This window comes from Taeniopygia guttata, chromosome 2, assembly GCF_048771995.1.
Source record: "Taeniopygia guttata chromosome 2, bTaeGut7.mat, whole genome shotgun sequence".
In the NCBI taxonomy this organism is placed as follows: Eukaryota; Metazoa; Chordata; class Aves; order Passeriformes; family Estrildidae; genus Taeniopygia; species Taeniopygia guttata.
In genome coordinates, this window is record NC_133026.1 from 61,845,270 (window position 1) to 61,864,617 (window position 19,348).

Below are 19,348 nucleotides of genomic sequence, written 5' to 3' on the forward strand. Positions count from 1 at the left end.
ATTCCCAGTTCTTATTCAGGCAATTTTAAATAAGAGGTGTAGCAATGGATAAACAACACATATTGAAGAGCAGGGAAAATTCTTAGGCAATGGCAGATACATTCTAGTTTAATATCAGACCAAATAATGGTTAGTGGCAAGATCAACTCTCCCAGCTCCTTACAAAATCCAGGGTTAATATCAGACCTCCACCCAGGGATTTTAAGCTGATCCTTGTTTTTCAGAAAATAATGGGTGGGAGACCATGTGAGAGACCCCAGAGACTCTGCATCACTGCTGAGGGCTTTCCCCTACTGGTGTTGAGAGCTGAGGACATGCTTGTGCTTGCAAGTAGTCTCTCTTGATACCACAGCATCACTGTGGTGTTTGTCGCACACAGGGGACTCCTGGGGTGGCAGGACTAGCGTGTACAGAAGGCTTTGATCAGCCAGCACCCCTCTCTCATCACTGAGTCACTCACCTATAAGCCTTTACCTTTCCCGTGATACAACATGCAGACAACTGCAAGGACCTGCCGAATTCAATTTATTAGGAAGGAAAATTTTAAGCAGTGTACAGGAAAGCACCGCTGCTCCACATCTGAGAAATATAAACAGAGAATAAGCTTCAAGGTTTTTTGGTATGGAAAGCCTGGAGATATGAAACCTTGCTCAGTGACAACTACAAGTTGTTCATATGTAAGTGGGTTATTATAAGGCTGAAATGAGACTCCCGAGGCCTCAAAATAACACCAAAAGCAATCTTGAAAAAGGTGGGAGTGGTGCTGTACACTCTCATCACTTTCACGAGAAACACATCTTCAAGGAAGAGAATATATTAAAAATTGCTGAGCCTTTGGAAAGAAGCAAGCACCTCAGGAGAAACTTTACAAATGGAGTTCACTTGACAAGACAAAGTTGACTCTCCCACTTGACCCAAACAGGATATCACTATCTCAGACCATGTAACAGCAGCATGCTTTTCATAACCAACAATATTTTCAGCATACTTTTACATTTAGAGGTGTCCCAGTTGCTGCCTGTATGCTCATCACTGTAGTTCTGCTTTAATTACTTGTGGTGTGGACTTTAATGGGATCTCACCTGTTTGTCCCTGTAGAGAATTTTGCCTGTGGCTTTTATTCAGGACACTTGAAAGATCCTTTGAATTTGCTTTTGGGAGCTTGGAGTTTTAATTGCTGTGCTTTGAGTAGATTTACTGGAGGGTGAAGAACTTCAGGTTTTAAAGGTGAAGGCATCCTCCACCTGCTTAAATTAAAATACACAAGATGTGGTAACTCAGGAGCAATTAATTTCAATAATAATAATAATAACTAGTAATTTTAGAGTCAGATCTGGGGGGTTGTGTGCATGTCAGATTGTGCAGCCATTCTTTGCCAAGTGCATTCTTCATCTGCATTCTGATGCAGTGGCTGGCTCAACAGATTTTACTCTAGCTTGGCTGACTAGCATGGAACTGAAACTTTGTTCTGTGGCATCTCCTGTGGTTTCTTCTTTGAAACCTCGGCTACACATTTGCTCAGCTGTGCTGTTGTCTGTGCCTTTTCCTCTCATGTTCTTGCCACAGTCTTGCCTTCCCACATCTGAACAAGACAGAGTACTCTCGTTGTAGGATAATGTTTGTGTACTTTACCAGCTCCAGATTTTGATTTCCAACAGTAGGATGCCCATAATGGCAAACAGAGATGTAAAAGTGAGATGTGTTTGAATTAACAACTCAGCTTAGAGTTCAGATTCATTTAAGTGGAAGCTTTTCCTCCCTGCCTCTTGTCCTGCCACTTTCACACCTGTAAGCAGGAGAGTTTTTGCCTTCAGTAGTGGTGGGTGGAGAATCTGACTCCCTTGCTCTCAGTAGGAAAAGGAGGGCTTTGCTAATCACTTCACCCCATCTACAAAGTCTGGCCTGCTAATGTTGTTGCTTATGAACTCGAGTGTGAGAATGTATTTCACAGCTCATATAAGAGTTTGCTGCTTTGACTCTTGAGTTCTTGTGGCTGCTGGTGAGGCAATCATCTTGGGAAGGTGCAGCTCCAGGCAGAGCAATTTTTTCTTTGAACTCCTCCTGCTACAGCTATTAAAAATAGGTCAGGGTAGAGAAAAAGTAGGTCTGGCTTTCAAAAATATATTAAGCTAATTTATCTCGCGTTTTAGACTGATACATGTTCAAGGCAGGAGCTTCAGATCCAGTCTCAGGAACAGTAGCAATCTTAGTCAAAACCAGTTGGATTTGATGGGAAGGGTAAAGAGTCTGATGTTTAATATAGCTATTTCCTTTTTTTCATGTTTCACCTCCTCATCTCCCCAAAAAGAAAACAAACCCAGAAAACTCACAAAATCCAAAACCCCAATGGCCTGTCTGCCAGCTTCTACCTTTCTTTAATGAATTACTTTGTTCAATGATAAATTAAAAAAGAAATCACTCAATACCCAATCAAGATGAGCTGGTAAGCAGAGATTTCAGAGCTATAAAAGAGAATTATCATAAGCTAAACCAATGCATGAAAATGATAAATAAATGGCAGAGAAATCAACTGTTTGGAGCTACTGTCTGGATGGTATTAAGGATATTGATCAGCCAAAGTGATGTATGGATAACTTCTGTGAGATTTGCACACAAGTAAAATTGAGATCTTTATGCTGGGCTGTACTTTTTCCCTGCACCAGATCAGTGTTAAATAAATGAGCTCAGCTCAATTGATTTCATATGTGTTTGTGGAAGTAGTATCTTACTGTTTCTGTGTGTTTTACACTGTCATAATCCGAGAGCCCAATTTTTTGGAAAAGCATCTAAGAAATGATATCCAGATACTTTTGTCATGAGGCTTGTAAAAACCATGTGAGTTCCCATTTCTGAGGAAGATGCTTCAGGGTGGTGGGAGAGATTCCTGCTGGCTTCCATCTTGTTGTTTGCCCACGCTGGTTAGAGTGGAAAAAAAACCAAAAACAAAACCAAAAACAAAATCAAAATAAAAACAACAACAAAAAAAAAACCAAAAAACAAACAAAATAAAAACCAAAAAACCACCAAAAAAACCCTCAAAATTTCTGTCATCTTAGCTGCATTAAAAAACTCTTCCTTGTGGCCTCGTGTGTGCTTTTCCTGTGATGGGGTCTAGATCACAGACAGGAGGGAAGAAGGAGGTCATGTATTTTCGGACAGTTTAGCTGCGTTATTTTGTGGCAGCTAGGGTAGCACTTCCCACAATTGTGGATGAAAAGGAGGAGTCCATGAGGCCCTGGTGAAGAGCTGGGTGTCCCTTTTATTCCCAGAGGAATAGAAAATAAAACGCCTGCAGAATTCATAAACAGTAAATACAAGTTTTCAGGGAATGGGATTGGATCTTTGATTATCCTGGTGCTGACACAAAGTTACTCTGTCGTGCTTGGTGGGCTTGCCTCACTGAGGAAGCAACCTTGGTGTAAGGAAGCAGAGGATGGCAAATAAGAGAACCCAGTTTGGGGCCATGTAAATATATCATTGGTGCTTTCATGCATCACTTTCAAACTTGGTGTTACGTTTGGATGCACTCAGGTAACTTACAAAGCAGCCCTCTGCTTGACCATGCACTTTGAACTGGTAATAAAAATACATATTTAGTAATTCCTAGTTTATCACACTATTTTCCTTTCTAAATTTACAGCTGTTGGTATTGAAAAACCAAACAAACAAATGAAAAACTAGTCCAAACACCCCTTCACCCTGTACGGCTACAGAACTTGTGTGGTTTTGGTAAGGATGTGTTTTGCTAGAAGCATAATCCAAAGGTACTTTCCAGAAATGTTGGCAGCTGTTTGACGCATTGCTTTAATTTGTTGTGGCCATTATGGTTGTTGTGATTTTCTCAAAGCTTCCAAGGGATGACCCTGACCTCTGCTTGAGCATGGCCAGTTCAGGCATCTTTTTAGTAGGTCTGGCAGAATTAAACTTTCTGGCCCAAGGTAAAAGAGTTAATGCCTGTCTGCTCCTGCCACCAAGCTAGGGAAGCGCCCTGAAGAAAATCCATGCTGGCTGCCGCTCCTTCTTTTGTATGATGAGAATCTGGGGAAAGTAACAACAGTTTCTGTGCGGCTGCTCTTTCCTCCATCACCCCTTCATGGTGGTAATTCTGCACCCCCACTTCCTGCCCACAGCAGCAGCCTTGGCTTTCCCATACTGCAGCATAGGCAGGAGCTGCCTTAAGCATCTTCCTTTATTACCTGGGCTGAGAAAATGTTCACTATCCTCACCACAGTGCAGATGTCTTGAAATTATTTAAACAGGTTGTTTTGCTTAGTGTGATTGTATCCTGCCCCAGAAGCTTTGGTATCCCCATGTCTTCTCTCTCACCTTGCAAGGGGAGCAAAGAGGACATTTGTGTGGTGACAATGCTGTGGAAGGAGATTAACACAGGGATTTTTATTCTTTTTTCCAACTCCTGGATTGCCCCAAAACATCATTGCACCTTGGATGTCTGGGGAAGAGGAGAAGAAAACTGAGACACAGGTTTCCTGCCAGTAATTATTTTACATAGTCTAAGCAAGAGGAAAACTGGAATGAGGGGAAGGCAGTACAGAGAATGATCTCACTGAGGCAAAAACAAAATGCAGAAGCTAGAGCACTGCTTGAAGCCAGCTGGCACTTTAGCTGGCCTGCTGTAAGGTTGTCTCCAGATGAAAAGCAGTCTGTTGCTCTTCTTCCGTTTTATTTGAGAAAAAGCAAGTGGCTGAATGTTGGATGGCATGGCAGGGGCCTCATTTTCACTTTACAGATTAAAGAGTCCTGCCTGAGTGAGTCCAAGAAGAGAAAAAGTATAACCTCTTCATCTCATGTTGGCTGTGAAGGTTTGATTCTCTGGGGGCTTTTCTTCCAGGGGCTTTCCAGCAAGCAATACAATTATGAAACAGAGCTGAACTTATTGGTTCTAAATTGAGCAGATCTCCCCTGGAATGAGTGGGTTGTTTACTGCTTTGCAGCCTGCAGAATTTGATTCAGCATTTGGACTCAGTTTGAAGGAAAAACAGAAAGAGAAGGAAAACAAACATGAATTGTAGAATCAATTTTGAGGTGAATTCTGCTGCCTAGTGTTTTTTTGCTTTGAATGGATTGCAAACAAACAAGGAAATTATCCTCATGCAAGAAGTTCTCACCTAGCATAGCATCTGCCTACCAAACTCATCTCTTTTGTCTCTGCAGCATCTCTTATGTAGGACAGGAAAGAAGAAGGTGGAACCGATACATGGTGTGCTGGATACCAACAGAGCTTGACTGCCAGGCAGGTCTTTCAGAAACAATTCCACCCATCATCAGCTCTGAGATGGACAGATGATCTTGGCACACATGGAGATCACGATTTCATAGGTTGGAAGTGGGATTAGATCTTTATAGCACTTAGAATTTGTTGAGGATAATAAAGAAATGGCAGGTGAATAGAACAGAAACGGAGAAAATAAAATTTGCATGATCAAGCTAACACTAAGTTTTGCACAGAAAAGCTCTTCTTTGCACTGAAAATGCAGATGAACGTGAGTCTGCCTGAAGCAGCTTGGTTTTGCTCTCATGACCATGAGAGTTAAAGTTCCCCATTAACCCAAGTAACCTAGAAAGTAGGAAGCAGATAATGGAACATTTCTGTCACCACTAAGGAGGGCTCCCATTAAATTGCTTGTAGGTCTTTGAAAAGGTCAGTCAAAGCTTAAGCAACCCCCTGTTGTTTGACAACATCAGAGCTCAAATGCTGTGATTCTGGAGAACTCTGCTCTTTGAAAGAGGGGGATGTTTAATTACCTTTTGAAAGCTGGCAGCAAGACAGGATGCAAGGATGTTTTCTTTCCTTTGTGTCAGTTGAACAACTTGCTATTTTGGGACATGAGAGCAACTAACCTACTGCACTAGAGGAGACTGTCCTTTCCTCTGGCCTGCTGTTGGGGGATATTAGTGAAGGTGAGCCTGCCGCAGGAAGGAAGCCTTGACACAAGAATGTTTGTGGAAGGGGAGGCAGAAGATCCTGATGCCTTTCTTAATGTTGTAACAATGTGTCGATTCTGTTTGCCTTTAAATATATACTTATTCATTGGTCTTGTTTTGCAGGATGACATTGGTGCAGTTGCAGGAAATCAACTGCTGTCACTTTAATAAAATTTGCTTTCATCATCAAAGGCACTGGCAAACTATTTGCAGGAGTTTTAATTTTGAAAATTGCATTGCATCTGCTCCCTCCCAGGGGCACTCTTTCACAGTGCTGGTTTTATGTTCTTCAACTATATGTAGTTTTTTCTTTCCAATGGTTTGGATTTGTGGCATCTAAGCAAGCTAAACAGAAACTGTGCCTCAGGGAGAAACATCATCTTAAGTAACTGAAAATAAACTAGGATGGCAAGCGTTGTGTAATACACAAATTCAGCTGGGCACATGGTGGGAACAGAGGATTAGACATGGTACCTGCCACTGTAAAGAGAACACAAAAGTATGTGTAACATATGCTTGTGGTAAGCATAAAAGAGATACAAGAGGAAAAGGGCATTTGGTTTGTGTATCTCCAGCTAAACCTGTCCAAGAGGCCAAGTATCCATAATTCTAATTTCATGTACAGTACATGAAGTAAAAATAAGTGCTCACTGCACTAGTTCTTCCTTCCAACAGCATTCGCAGGGATTTGATGTTGCTGTGGTGGAAAGGCCTGGTTCACCAGTTCTAAGGGGTTATGGCTAAATAAAAATTCCAAAGCAGACTTGTCTCACCCAGGATGTGCTGCCTGACCAACAGGCACACCAGCTCAGTGAACAGGGAAGAATTTGTGCACTTGCCCTACTGCCTCTACCAAGGGGCAGTAGGGCAAATGCAGCCTTGTGCAGATTCAGTGTTCTTAGGATACAAAGGCCTGTCTGGGAGCAGATATTGATGCTGTAGATGTACGAGATCTCTATCCTTGGTGGGACATAAACAACACCAGTGTGGAAGAGTCACATCTAGGTTTGCCATTATCTCTTTATAATGGGCAAAATATATGGTCTTCCTTTACTCTCTTCTTCAGCTATGCACTGTTTTTTTCTGGGAAAGAGTTCATTTTGTTCATAGTAGCTTGTGCAGTGTTCTGTTTTGGATTTGAAGTGAAAGGCGTTGAAAACACAGGGGTGTTTTAGTTATTGTTGAACCATGCTTGCACAGCATCAGGGCTTTTTCTGCCTTGCCTTCTGCCCCAACAATGAGGAAGCTGGGAAAAAAACACAGCTGGGACTGTTGACCCCAACTGGGCAAAGGGAGATCCCAGTACCACACAGCACCAGGCCCAACAAGAAGGTCTTGCAGGAAAGGGAGAAGGTGGGGGGAATATTTTGAGCTACGGCATTTGCTTTCCCATGTAATGTTTATGTATGAGAGAGCCCTGCTCTTCTGAAGATGGATGATAGGAAGTAGTGAATTAATTTCTTATTTTGCTTTGCTTGTGGACACAGCTTTTGCTTTCCCTCGTAAACTGTTTTTATCTCAACCCATGAGGTTTTGCCTTTCTACCCTTCCAATGTGCTTCCCCATTCCAAAGCAGCTATGTGGGGCTGAGCTGGATTTAAACCACAAGAAGCTGGTAGACCACAATGGTCACTGGCCTTTGCTAACCTTCTGGAGATCTATTTACACAGGTAGCCCAGAGCTCTTTTGCCTTCAGTAGCCATTGTCTCTGGTTCTAATGGTTAGCTTTGCTGTGGGCAGGCAAAGCAAATGATTAAGGATTTAAGCAATAATAAGGAAGGTCAGCCATGCATCAGCTATTCCTCATCCTTTGCTGTATTGTACACATGCAATGACCAGCCTCAGAAGCCCCAGGCATGATAGGTCTTGGCAGGCTGGACACAGCCACACCTGAGCTTGCTCAGCTCAGCTCCAAGGGCAGCCTGGAAACCCCTGCCCAAACAGGTGCTCATCAGGCTTGGAGGTGCTGGGTGTTCTTACTGAAAACTGTTCTGCTGATGGTCATGTTGGCTGGTATGAAGGATTGGGTGGTTGGGCACTGCATATCCCTGAACTGGAAATGTGGCATTTGCAATACTTGGGTGATTAGTTTTAATGCCACATATTAGGCAGAGGAATATTGGCTAAGACGGGTAAGCAGTGCTAATTACATACTGAAAGAATGCTGCAATCCTAATAGGCGGAAGCAGGCATGTGTTATATCTCAAATCTGCTGTTGCTGCTCAGTGCTAATGCAGATTGAGCCTTTCTGGTACTGTGCAACTTCGGCTTCACTCACCTGTGACAATGCAGCTCTCTTCATGTCCTCTGCAAATGTCACTGAAAACAAAAAGAAAAATCTCGGCATCTGACTGTATATATTGGGATCCGTATCAGGAGGTGGTGTAATTATGTAAGAGGTGTTGTCCTGTAGTATTTAAAATGTTCTGTGTAACGCCTGTTCTGGGTGTTACACATGAGTCTTCTATAAATCCTCACCCATTTTCCTCATCAGCTCAAGCCTAGCTGAACAGGAAGGTTTGCATGTTGATTACCCTGTGAACAAGGACATAACCCTCACCCCATCCTTGCTTGAAATTCTTGCATTATAACTTGTTTCTGACAAAGTGAACATGTAACAAAAGTATTTTTTCTTTGCCATGCACACCAGCAATTTTGTGATGGCCATGTTTGACAGCTAATTGGCTTCTTACCAGAAGTGAAAACAATAGACACCTATTTTCAGCTGGGAAAGCCACGCTCAGTATGTTCCCTGGCCAAGACAAAGTACTGAAGCAGCATGACACAAAGTACTCCAAGCTCCCTCCATGTTTTTTTTTTTTTTTTTAAACAGATCTGCTGATGAACTTGCCTTTTTTTCTCCATGTCTCCTCTGTTCAAGGGCATTGACAATTGATTGAAAGTATGTTTTCCTACAGTTAGGTTTTTCTTTTGCACTAGAACAAGTATCTAAGTGCATGTTGCTTCTTGTAGCTGTGTGTGTTACTAAATAAGGTGTGCTCACAGACTTGGTGAGAGGTTGGAAAGTCCTGGCATGGTGAAAAAATGTTAGCTAGACTGAAAATGAAACCTTAGAAAAATGTTTGACATGGCTCTAGTTATTGTTTCCTTGGTGCATACTATTACTGTGTTTAATATGTTGAAACTGGTGAGAATAAATCAGATTGCTAGACAGATTACTGATACTTGAAGTGCTAGCTGCTCTGACAGAGGAATGGCAACATATCTTTACATATGCCAGTGGCTAAAAGAGAACAGTCACTCAACCTTTGAACACTTGCAGAGATGTTTTCAATATATACTTCTCAGACATGACTAAAGTTGGAAAACATTTTTCAAAATCTCTGTGGAATAAAAATGTGTATGTTTATTCTAAGGTAGTGTACTTTACAATCTTCCATTTTACCTATCCTATGTAAATGTGGCAGTTTCCATTAAACTCAGTCCAGACAAGATGTTTAAACACAAAAACAACAAATAAAATCAAAAGATGCTGCTCCAAAGCAACTTTTGCAATACCTGTATGTTGAATTTCAGTTTCTTTGCTTATGTCCTGATAGGTCATTTTTTTTTCCCCTTTGCTCTCCCTGCTTGCTTTGTCTTCCCCAGTGGTAAGAGCACATGAAGTAGATACTTTAAAATCTTCAAGGTCACAAGGTTCAAGGAGTATTCATAGCTATGAGTCTCTTGGTGATCTACCAGCATCTTTCTGAGGAAGGAGGCATAGCAGAAGAGAAGGAGCTATGTAAGGAGCTGGATGGATCCCACTCCTGCTGGCTCTCTGGCAGGTGGGAAGAGAATGCACTGTCCCTGCATCCAGCTGTTTAGGATTGTTTATCTTGTACTCCTGATGTTTTGTTTAGTCAGTGATGATGTGTAAGATACAACTGGTTTTGACTTCCAGGTAGACAAAGTCCATGAAGCAACCAGGAGTCCCAAACATTTGTTGCTGGCAGAATGCTAAATAAACAGAAGCAACACCTACCTGTGTAGGTGGCAATTAATCACATCAATCAAGCAGATCAGCTAGAAAAGCTTTTTTTTTTTCCTTTTCTTTCCTTTTGTTCCTTGTCTCCTCCCACCTTCGTGTTTCCTGGTTGTTGCTCCTGCTGGCAGTAGATTGGGGTTACGTAAACCCTGTGTCACCTCTTCTCTGCTGCCCTGACCATTTAATGCTCTCAGCCCAGTTTAGCAGGGGACTCAGCCTACCTTTGAGCATGGATTTATTATCTTTCTGTATTTCTTAGAGAACTGAGCTAAAACTACTGCCTGTGGACCCACATATGTGGGCCCATAGACATATGTGCTCTACTAATTTGAACAACCCTCCTGGAAAATTTTGAACTCATTGTTTTAGCTAAATTTGATGGAGCAATAGAATTTTCAAAGATAAGTTCCTGTTTTCTAAAATAAATGTACAGAGGAAAAAGTAACTTAGTCACAGGGAAAAGTACCATCACAAACTCTTTTTTTTATTAGGCATATGTAATAAACATGGAAGAAAGACTTTCTGAGACATGGGAAAACCGTTCTTCAAAGCCTGGATAAGCACCTTTAATAACTGCTTGAGACACACAAATCTGCAGTTTTGTTTTCCAGAGTTTTTTTCTTTTTTTTTTTTTTTAATAGAAATGGGATGGCAATTTTTTATCAAAACTAAAAAGCTTTTTTTTTTCTTAAAATTGGAGGAATATTTTCCTAGTCTTCCAGCTTTGCTTTTCCCTTCTTTTTCATGCTAGGCTTTAGGCAAAGACTTACCAATGTGAAGTGTTAGAGACTGCAGGGACTGCTTGCAGAAACATGCAGAATCCAAGCCAGTAATTGAAGTGACTTTGGCAGCTGATAGAGAAGAAAAGATGACCCACTGGAGGAATTTTAAATGTCTTTAAACTCCAGACCATGGTTTTCTCAGAAGGTGAAAATATTGAATAAAAAGAATCCTTATTTATTGATGGATTGTTATTATGATATACCTAAAATTTTATGTGGAGGGAATAATTAAATATTAAAAAAACCCCAGACCAGAACAGTGCCCAGTTTTCTTTTCTACATATGCTGTTTCAGGTTCCTTCATTTTTTTCCTCATAGTGGGATCCTAGGGCTGTTTTTTGTCATAATATCTATGCTGCCATTTTTCCCGGAGCTGAATTCAACCCATTATTGGAATCAAGAATTTGGCTGTGTATGATCTGGTGGGATCAAGCTTCCTGTTCAGTAACTTTCCTCTAGCTCTGAATCCACTTGCATGTTTCACGCTTCATGGAAGAGCAACGTAACAGAACTGGCATTTGAAGAAAAGAAAGTAAATAGTGTAAAAATGTCCTCCTGAAATTGTGCTCTCTTACACAAAGGAATGGCTGTGCCATGCCAGACTAAGTTTTCTTATATCCCTGAACCCTGTCTGCAACAGTTTTAAATGTGGATGTCTAAGGAAAGAGCGTATGGAGAGGGCAAGTAGCAGTGATGCACTTCCAGCCTCCTGTGATTTGTGGCTGTGAGATTTCCGAACCAGAGATTAAGTCTTTGTACGATGCTATGAAAAATTCCAGTTGTAAAGAAATATCTATTTTCATAATAAAACATTAATTAATTATCCCTGCAATTCTCCTGTATTTGCCAGGGAAGAGCTGTTTTATCTCTCTGGTGGTAGTAATCAATTATTACGTAATAGGTTAAGACATATGAGAGCAAGAACAAAACATGCAGGAAATGTGCAGGTGGGAAACTTTTGCCACTATCTGTAGCAGGGAAGATAACAGTTTATTTCCATGCAGACTACAAGTTTTGAGCAGTAGTATCTTGCACATTTTGCATAAGCTTAGGCCAGTTTTACAGTTGGCCTGATTTGTGGGTACTCAGAGAATGTAAAATTGTGGCATTATATGGTCTTTGGGTGGAGCTGAAGGAAGTGAAGAGCTTCACTTGATGGCTCAAGCTCATAAGAACCTCATATTTAGGCTAGAAGGCTTGAGGTGCATGTTCCGACCCAGCATGCAACCAAGGGAGGTTTTCAGGCTACCCTGATCTTCATGCAGGTAGTAATACACAGGTTGTCTTGAGGGGCAACAGAATTTTTTTCTCAGTAGCTCACAGGCTATTTTTGAAACTTAATCAATTTAATTTCTTTAATGGCTTAGGCAACAATTGGCACTGTGGAACACTATGGACTTGCAACACAGTATTCACCAGCTTTTAGTATATTAAGTAGCTCATTTTAATTCTGTCCTAAAATGGAATCCTTTGCATCTTTCATGTTCATTACATCCATAAACCATGACCTTAGTCCTTGACACTGGAAACCATGTTGAATAAATATCTCTCTTCATTGTGGTCCTTGGCAATGACAGGTTTTGTTTAGTGAATTTAGAGTTTAAGTTTATTCCTGTATAAGTTATAACAAAGGCTGAATGTTTCTCAAAGCCTTAAAACTTCACTACAATAAAAAAGTATTTCCTAGATTAGAATAGCTGATCCAAAGCATAGGAACCTCTTTGTCTACTGTATAGATTTTATTGCAGATCCAGTTAATGCTTCAGGGACAGATAACATGGTCAGATGAAGAGTGATGAAGTAATAAAGACTAAAAATATGACATTCCATGTTTCCATTTCTTCAGTGCTTGGTTAAAGTGTATTTCCAGTGATTTTTAAAATTTCCATCATTTATTGCTCTATATAAAATCTCCAGCTCCACTTGAATGTCAATAGCTTAAGAATTCAGCATATTTTAGACTAATTTTGCTAACCAGAATTAAAGTTAAAAAAAAAACCCAAAGCCAACCAACAAAAAACAACAACAACAACAACAACAACAAAAACCAAAAAAAAAAAAAAAACCCAAAAAACCCCACTTGTAGAAGCCACAGTCTTAAGAATGACTTCAATCACACAAGGGCACAGCAGCTGTTTTGAAGGAGTATTACATCCATGTTTGGTAAAACACTTGCTGTCTAGGAACTTATTATCAGCAAAATTTATAAAAACACCTACCTGACAATGCTTTAGTGGATTTTGTCCAACAACTCTGCAGTCTCCTCCTTACTTTGAAATGGAAGGCTACCAGAGGCTGAGAGTGGTGAAGCTGGACAGGTCAGCCTGCCTACTGCCAAGTCCCTGACTTGCAGTTTCTTTCAAATACTTGGGCTCTCATCTGCCTTTGCTCTTCACATCTATGTACTTTTTAAGGTCATTTGTCAACTAAAGAATTTATGAATCTCGTGTCTGGAACACAGCACAATGGGCTGCCATACTGCTGACCTAGGTTTTTTTATACCCTTTTTTCTCTCTCTAGATTAGATGACGTTGCTTTCACTAAAAGGTTGATTCACTTCAGTGATTGACAGGAGGGTGAAAAAGAGATTTGAAAGCTTCAGAACAGAAATCCCTTTACTAAATCAGGCATGTTCTGCTTTTTACAAAATTAGGTCCTCCAGTTCTATCGGGGATTAACATTTTTTTAACTCAGAAGATGGTGTACAAAAAAAAAGAAAATTTTTTATGGTGCTGTTAACAGCTAGCAGAGCCAAAGTAGATTGTGCCATTATTTGCTTAGAAGAAAAACAACACTTGCAATCTGACCTTAGTGAAGTGTTTTTGCTGTGTTCAACTGTTGAAACTTAAGATCAGAACATAACTATGTAAGTGATAAAATGGATAAAATTTACATCTTCTACAGTTAATTAATACTTGTGAATTTTATAACAATTTTTTCTCCCTTAAATTCCAAGAATTCCATGCATTTCCACATCAGAATTTTGTCCATTGATCTAGCAGCAGTATTACTATGGACTATAAATGTGTTTTACTGATGTTCACAAAGGAAGGCTAAGAGGGTGCAGCCTGGTCTGGATAACCAGCAAGAAATGTGCTGCTTTTTCACTCTCTTCTTCTGCTCACTTTATCCTCCAGCACATCCCAGCAGAAGTAACACTCCTTTAAAGATCTCTGCTGCTTGCCAAGAGGCAGGACAGAAGTCTAATGCATATCTAGAGTCCCTTAAGGAGAAATAATTTTTAAGTGATGAAGTTCCAGCAACCATTCAGCCGAGGATCAAGGATCTCCTCATTTTATCCATCTCTTTCTTTGCAGACTTGTAGAGAATCCTGAAGTCCATTCAGAGACCAAAGGGAGCGTGCTGTTGCTGGAAAAAGAGAGGAGGTTCAAAGACAAGGGGCTTCATGATGCCGTGATTCTGTATGAACATGAAGGTAAGCATTACCATTGAGTTTTTGTGTTCCCTGCTTCATCCTTTTCTTTTCTAGAATGGAGAAGAAAGAATATGACCTCAAACAGCAGCATTCCCAGTAAAGCTATTTCCCTAAACTCCTTGTCTCCTGCCCACCATTTATTTATTTCCTGCTTAAAATGCCCACAATTCTCTTTCTAGTGCATATTTATGTTTAGAGGGTGACATTTCATTGTGCCGTATGTTTAATAATTTTGTCTCTAAATGGATGCAAGATAATTTGAATAGGAACACATCTGTTTCTGCTGTTTTGCATTTTTTTTTTTTTACATAAACAAATCTGGGAATCATTTTCTTTGAAAATATTATTTTCGAAGTATCTTCTCAAGATATTTCAGGACTTAATTTTGAAAATGCACCAGTGGACTTGCCTTCAGAATTTTTATTTCTCTGTCCCCCATGTGACAGATACAGACACTTACGTGGACCACCTTTCTGTATTTTTCCAAGTTCCCTTGATCTTCAAGAAAAATGGAACAAGTAGTGGAGTAAGAAGGAGTTAGTTTGCAATATTTGCAGATGAGGAGTAAATGAGGAATTTCTGGTACCTGATGTTTAAGAAGGAATTGTGAGAATTCATAAAGCAATTAATTCTCTGATAGAAAGATACTCTGGTTAGGTTTTGCAGTGGGCACAAACTTCAAACCTCAGTTTTATTATCTGCAATGGTTTTGATCTAATTGCTGAGAAAATACAGGTAAGATTTCTAATGACACAAACCCAAGGAAATATATCACTGAAATGAGAACATCAAGATTTCCGTTTAGTCTAAAATGCCACCCAAAGATGCTTTTCCAAAGACTTTCTGGTTCTCTCTTGGAAACCTTACAAGCTTTTGTTTCCCCTCGGGACTTCTAGAATTTCCCTGTTTAGACTGGAGGGTCTCTGAAGCGGAGGCTGTTTTGATAAACTGTGTGTACAGCACCTTACACAATGGACCTCTGATCACAGCCTGCATCTCCACGTTATGGCAATGCAAATAAATATATGAACAACTGTCCCTTGAACAGGAAGGAAAATAAAAATCAGATTCCCCAGAGAGTTGAAGCATATATGGTAACCAGTCTCCTATCATAATAATGTTGTATTTGTTGAAATCCAAGACTTAGTAGATGTTCATCTTTCTTAGCATGGCAGAAGTACTCTCCCATTTTGTTTTATATCCTTGTGCAGAAGTTTTTTTCTTGTTTGCTTTTTATCCTGTTTTGCCTTACACTAGGGGAGACTTTGTTTTACTAACATTTGTAGCCATCACTTTGATCTGCAGCAGGAAAGCTCAAGATCAGCTTCTTTGCCCATAGGGAAACAGATGAGATCAGAATATGCCAGTTTTGAAAACCTCACTAGATTGGCTCTAGAAGAAATAGTTCTTGTTCCTTAGTTAATTGCAAATTGCATCTTTATTTTTAACAAAAACGCTATGTTTTCTACACATGATTATTCATTTGTGAAAGCTGGAGGCTGATTTTTATTTATTCCTGACACACATGAGGTTCTTTGTTCCTGGTAAGTAAAAGAAATGTTGTAGTTTCCAAAGTCACATTTACTGCAGGTTTTTGTGCTTGCTTGTTTTCTAATGTTCCTCTGTCATAGTGATTGTTAGGAAAATTGTCACTCTTGACAAGTACTTCCAAAAATGTATTGTTATAGGTCAGGGTAGTGTAATATCAGATTGGGTGTGAGTAGAAAAGGTTTCTTTGTTTCAGTAAGCACTGTGAGACTGCATCAGTGATGGTGACTAAGCTGATTTCAGACCAGCTTCCCTCCTTCCTAACAAGGGAGGAAGCGGGATTTATTCAAGGGCATTCTGGAGAATCAAGGAGAGGTACACCAGAGGAGCAGATGAAGGCCATGCCAATTCTGTTGGTATCTCCTGCCACAGCACTTGTGGTGACTGGGCAGAGAAGCACTGGCAACTGTGCTTACCCTCAGAGTTTAGTCTTTGGAGCACGGTGTTCTCCATCTCTTGCACCAGGACCTTACAGTCACAGGAAAGGCTCAAGTGAGGGTGTCTCTGTTACTTATTGAGTCTTCTGGTGGGTAAAAAGAGTCTGGATGTAAGTCTGAATGTGCTAAACCACCAGGGTTTTGGTGGTAGCTGCAAGTGATTGGATATTGCAGTACATCTTAAGAAAAAGATGACTTTGCTATAAAAACTGAATGTGCAAAACAGAGTGTGGTGGCTCAGCCATATCCCCTGTGCACATATCTGTGTTCAGATTGGCCTGCAAGACATTTTCCTGTTTCTACTTGTTTGCTCTGGAAATGGTGGGAAAAGTCTGTCCACATTCCTTCTCCGCTACACTTTGTTCAAGGCAGCATGGAGTTTTCACATGATAGACACAAATGGCTGGAGAAGGATCTTCTTCAGTGCCAGCTTTCCTCTTCCAGATATTTCCTCCTTGCCTCTGCATGTGAAATGAGCAGTTTGCAGGTGTACAAAAAATTCTATGGGCTACAAGGACTCAGCAGGTGCAGAGAAGAGTTTTACAGAAATACTTTTTTAAAGCTGAAAGCTAATTTTCTTTGACCTTTTTAATGCCCTGTTTGTGCTTGTTTGCCACTGGTGTTCATGTTGGTGCAATTTGGGGCTGGGGGGTATAGGAGTGGTCATAGAATAATAATTAAATTGGTGTATTTGCAGCAAGCCTTTTCATTAGCACCAGAGAAGTGACTGACTATAGGAGAAAACCTTAAGGCATCACGAAAGCAAAAACAAAACAGTTATGTCCAGTCAGAACAACTCCAGTTGTGAATTTAGATTTTAACAATCCTTACAAAGTGTTCCAGTCATTATTAACAAAATGATGTAGTAATAATAATAATTTTGCTTGAATAAATATGAGAGCTCTGGTGTAGATGGCTGCCAACAGTAATATCTCTCTTATTGTTCTTTCATCAAATGTTACCATATTGTGTATTAGCTGGTTACCAAGAAAATCTATTATTATAAACAGAAGAGTTTCTTTATCCCACCATAGGTAAAAAAGAAGTTATCCATAATTGTCTTCACAGTTTATGGACTATATAATGTGAAGTGGTTGAAGCCCTCTAAGATAGTACCTTTCAGGCTTCTTTCCTCCAAAGCACGGAGAAAACATGCTAAACATTTAGATTTTTGTCGTGCTGGGAAACTACAGAACATACCCACGTGAGTTGTTCAGAAGAAGAAATACATCACTTTTCTTTGAAAGAACATTTGTGTTTGCTGGCAAACTTTGTCTTGAGCAAACATTGTGAAACTTTGGTTTGGGCAGCCATTCAAGAATACCCCAAAACCCTGTTCATGAGGAAAGATTCCTGTATTTGTGCAGCAGTTTCTAGACCAATACGGTCTCTCTCAAGAATGAGGGTATTTATGAAGGTAGCTTTAAAAAAATAAATCTATCTCAAAACTCTAACTGCTCTAGTTCTAAAATCCAGAAAACAAATAAGCCAGCTGTTAAGGAGTGTGCCTGGCAGGTACCAGTGAGTTAGATGGTAGCGTGACTTTCACATGAACTTCCTGTAGATAATTCAGCCTTACAGCAAATCCTATAATTCTCTCCTCTTATCCATCTCAAATATTGCAATTATTGCAAATATGACTTGGGCATTTCATGAGGCATTAATCATCTTTATCAGATATTTAGCTTCAGAAATTATTTTGTAATGCTGTTTACTTTGTTACTCAGAGATGAGTTATTACAGAACAGTAGTGTTGGCCATGGGAAAAGGCTGAAAGGAGGTGAAAGGCTTTATCCTTTGCATTAAGAAGCAATAATAGAATAATTATGTGGCTAGGTGTGCACTTTCCAAGGCAGCTATACCTATTCCTTGCCATCAGACAGTGAATAACGGTTCCATGGTTTGTTGCTACATTTGGTTTTCCATCCAATTCTGCTTTCCACCAAAGTCAGGACACCTGCAAGGTGTAACTTCAATAGGAAAAGTAGCACTCATCAGCCATCAGGTGAAATAAAAAAAACAGAAAACAACTGTTAACTTGGACTCTTGCATCCTGTGGTGTGTGCATATGCTGCTTATAAAAGATGCCAAATCCAAATCCTGGCCTTGACTGGAGGTAGATGCAGTACAGATCCCAATTGCTCAAATCCCAGCCAGGGTGTCTGCCCTGCTTGCAACTGAAAGGTTGCTTAATTGAATTTAATGAGGTTGTCCACATGCAGCACAGTTGGCAAATAGTTGTCAGAAGCATCTGATGAATTCTCCTGAAATTCTGCTCCATAGGGACTGGATTTCTGTCACCAGCAGTGGGTCAGGCTACCACACAGGCTACCCATTAGGAAGGTGTCACAAAACATTGTTTCCCAGGGGAAAACCAACCTAACTCTGCTCTTGAAACAAACTATTTAGCCACTTACGAAGAGCTGCCCAGATTTATCCCCAGTTATCTGGATTTAAACTTGCAATTCAGCATGTTACACAGAGTTAGTATCTCCTGCAACGTATGGGTGGAGTGTCCTCTGATTTTTGCTGTAATTGAGTAGATGAGCAAATTGCAGCCCAGTTGTGTTTAGCATTACTTTTTACATAGAATTTATGGCTGAAATTTCCAGCAGTGAATTGACCTCTAGGAGAGTGTGGTTTATCCTCCATAGCCACATAATCCTCCAGCAGTGTATGGAAGCCATGAACTAGACAGTGAAGCAGAATCAGCTTCTTCTTCAGCCTGCACTACTTCCCTGCCCCTACCCTGCTCTGGCTGAGATTCTGAAAAATTAATTCCTCAGCCATTCCCCCACAGATGAAACTGGTGCTAAAACATGTTAAAAATAAGCGGAGCCATTGTTCCAATCCTCTGGAGATTAGCTATTAACCTATGTGATAGGTACAGGCTAAAAAACATTAGTGTTTTAATGTTGATATATGGTTAAACTGTGAATATGGAGTAGGGTGGTTTTGTTTTGTGCTTTTTTTTTTTTTCCTGAGAAATTTTATCTAATCTTATTTCAGAGTTTAAAAGCAGCCACAGGGAAAGGAGAAGCATATCATCTGCAGTCTTGAATATTTCATCACTTTAAAATAGAGACAGCTGGTTTCTACAGAATTTTTCGGTTTCAGATTCAGGTGTCTTCAGGCAAATGATTGCTCATTTCCTCTTTCCCTTTCTTTCTGGGTTTGTTATTAAAATAAAGTAAAATACCTATATACAGCTTTT

At 40.1% G+C, this 19,348-nt stretch overlaps 1 long non-coding RNA gene across 2 annotated transcripts in view; it reads left to right on the forward strand.

The window, feature by feature from the left end:
• LOC140682312 (uncharacterized) overlaps positions 1-19,348 on the forward strand; it is a 117,099-nt gene that overhangs the window by 41,592 nt on the left and 56,159 nt on the right. The window contains exon 2 of one of the 2 annotated variants that reach the window (XR_012053858.1): positions 14,031-14,149. This is a non-coding gene — a long non-coding RNA (uncharacterized lncRNA). Of the gene's footprint in view, positions 1-13,672; positions 14,150-19,348 lie in introns of those variants that run through there. The other variant, XR_012053857.1, reaches the window with a different exon arrangement.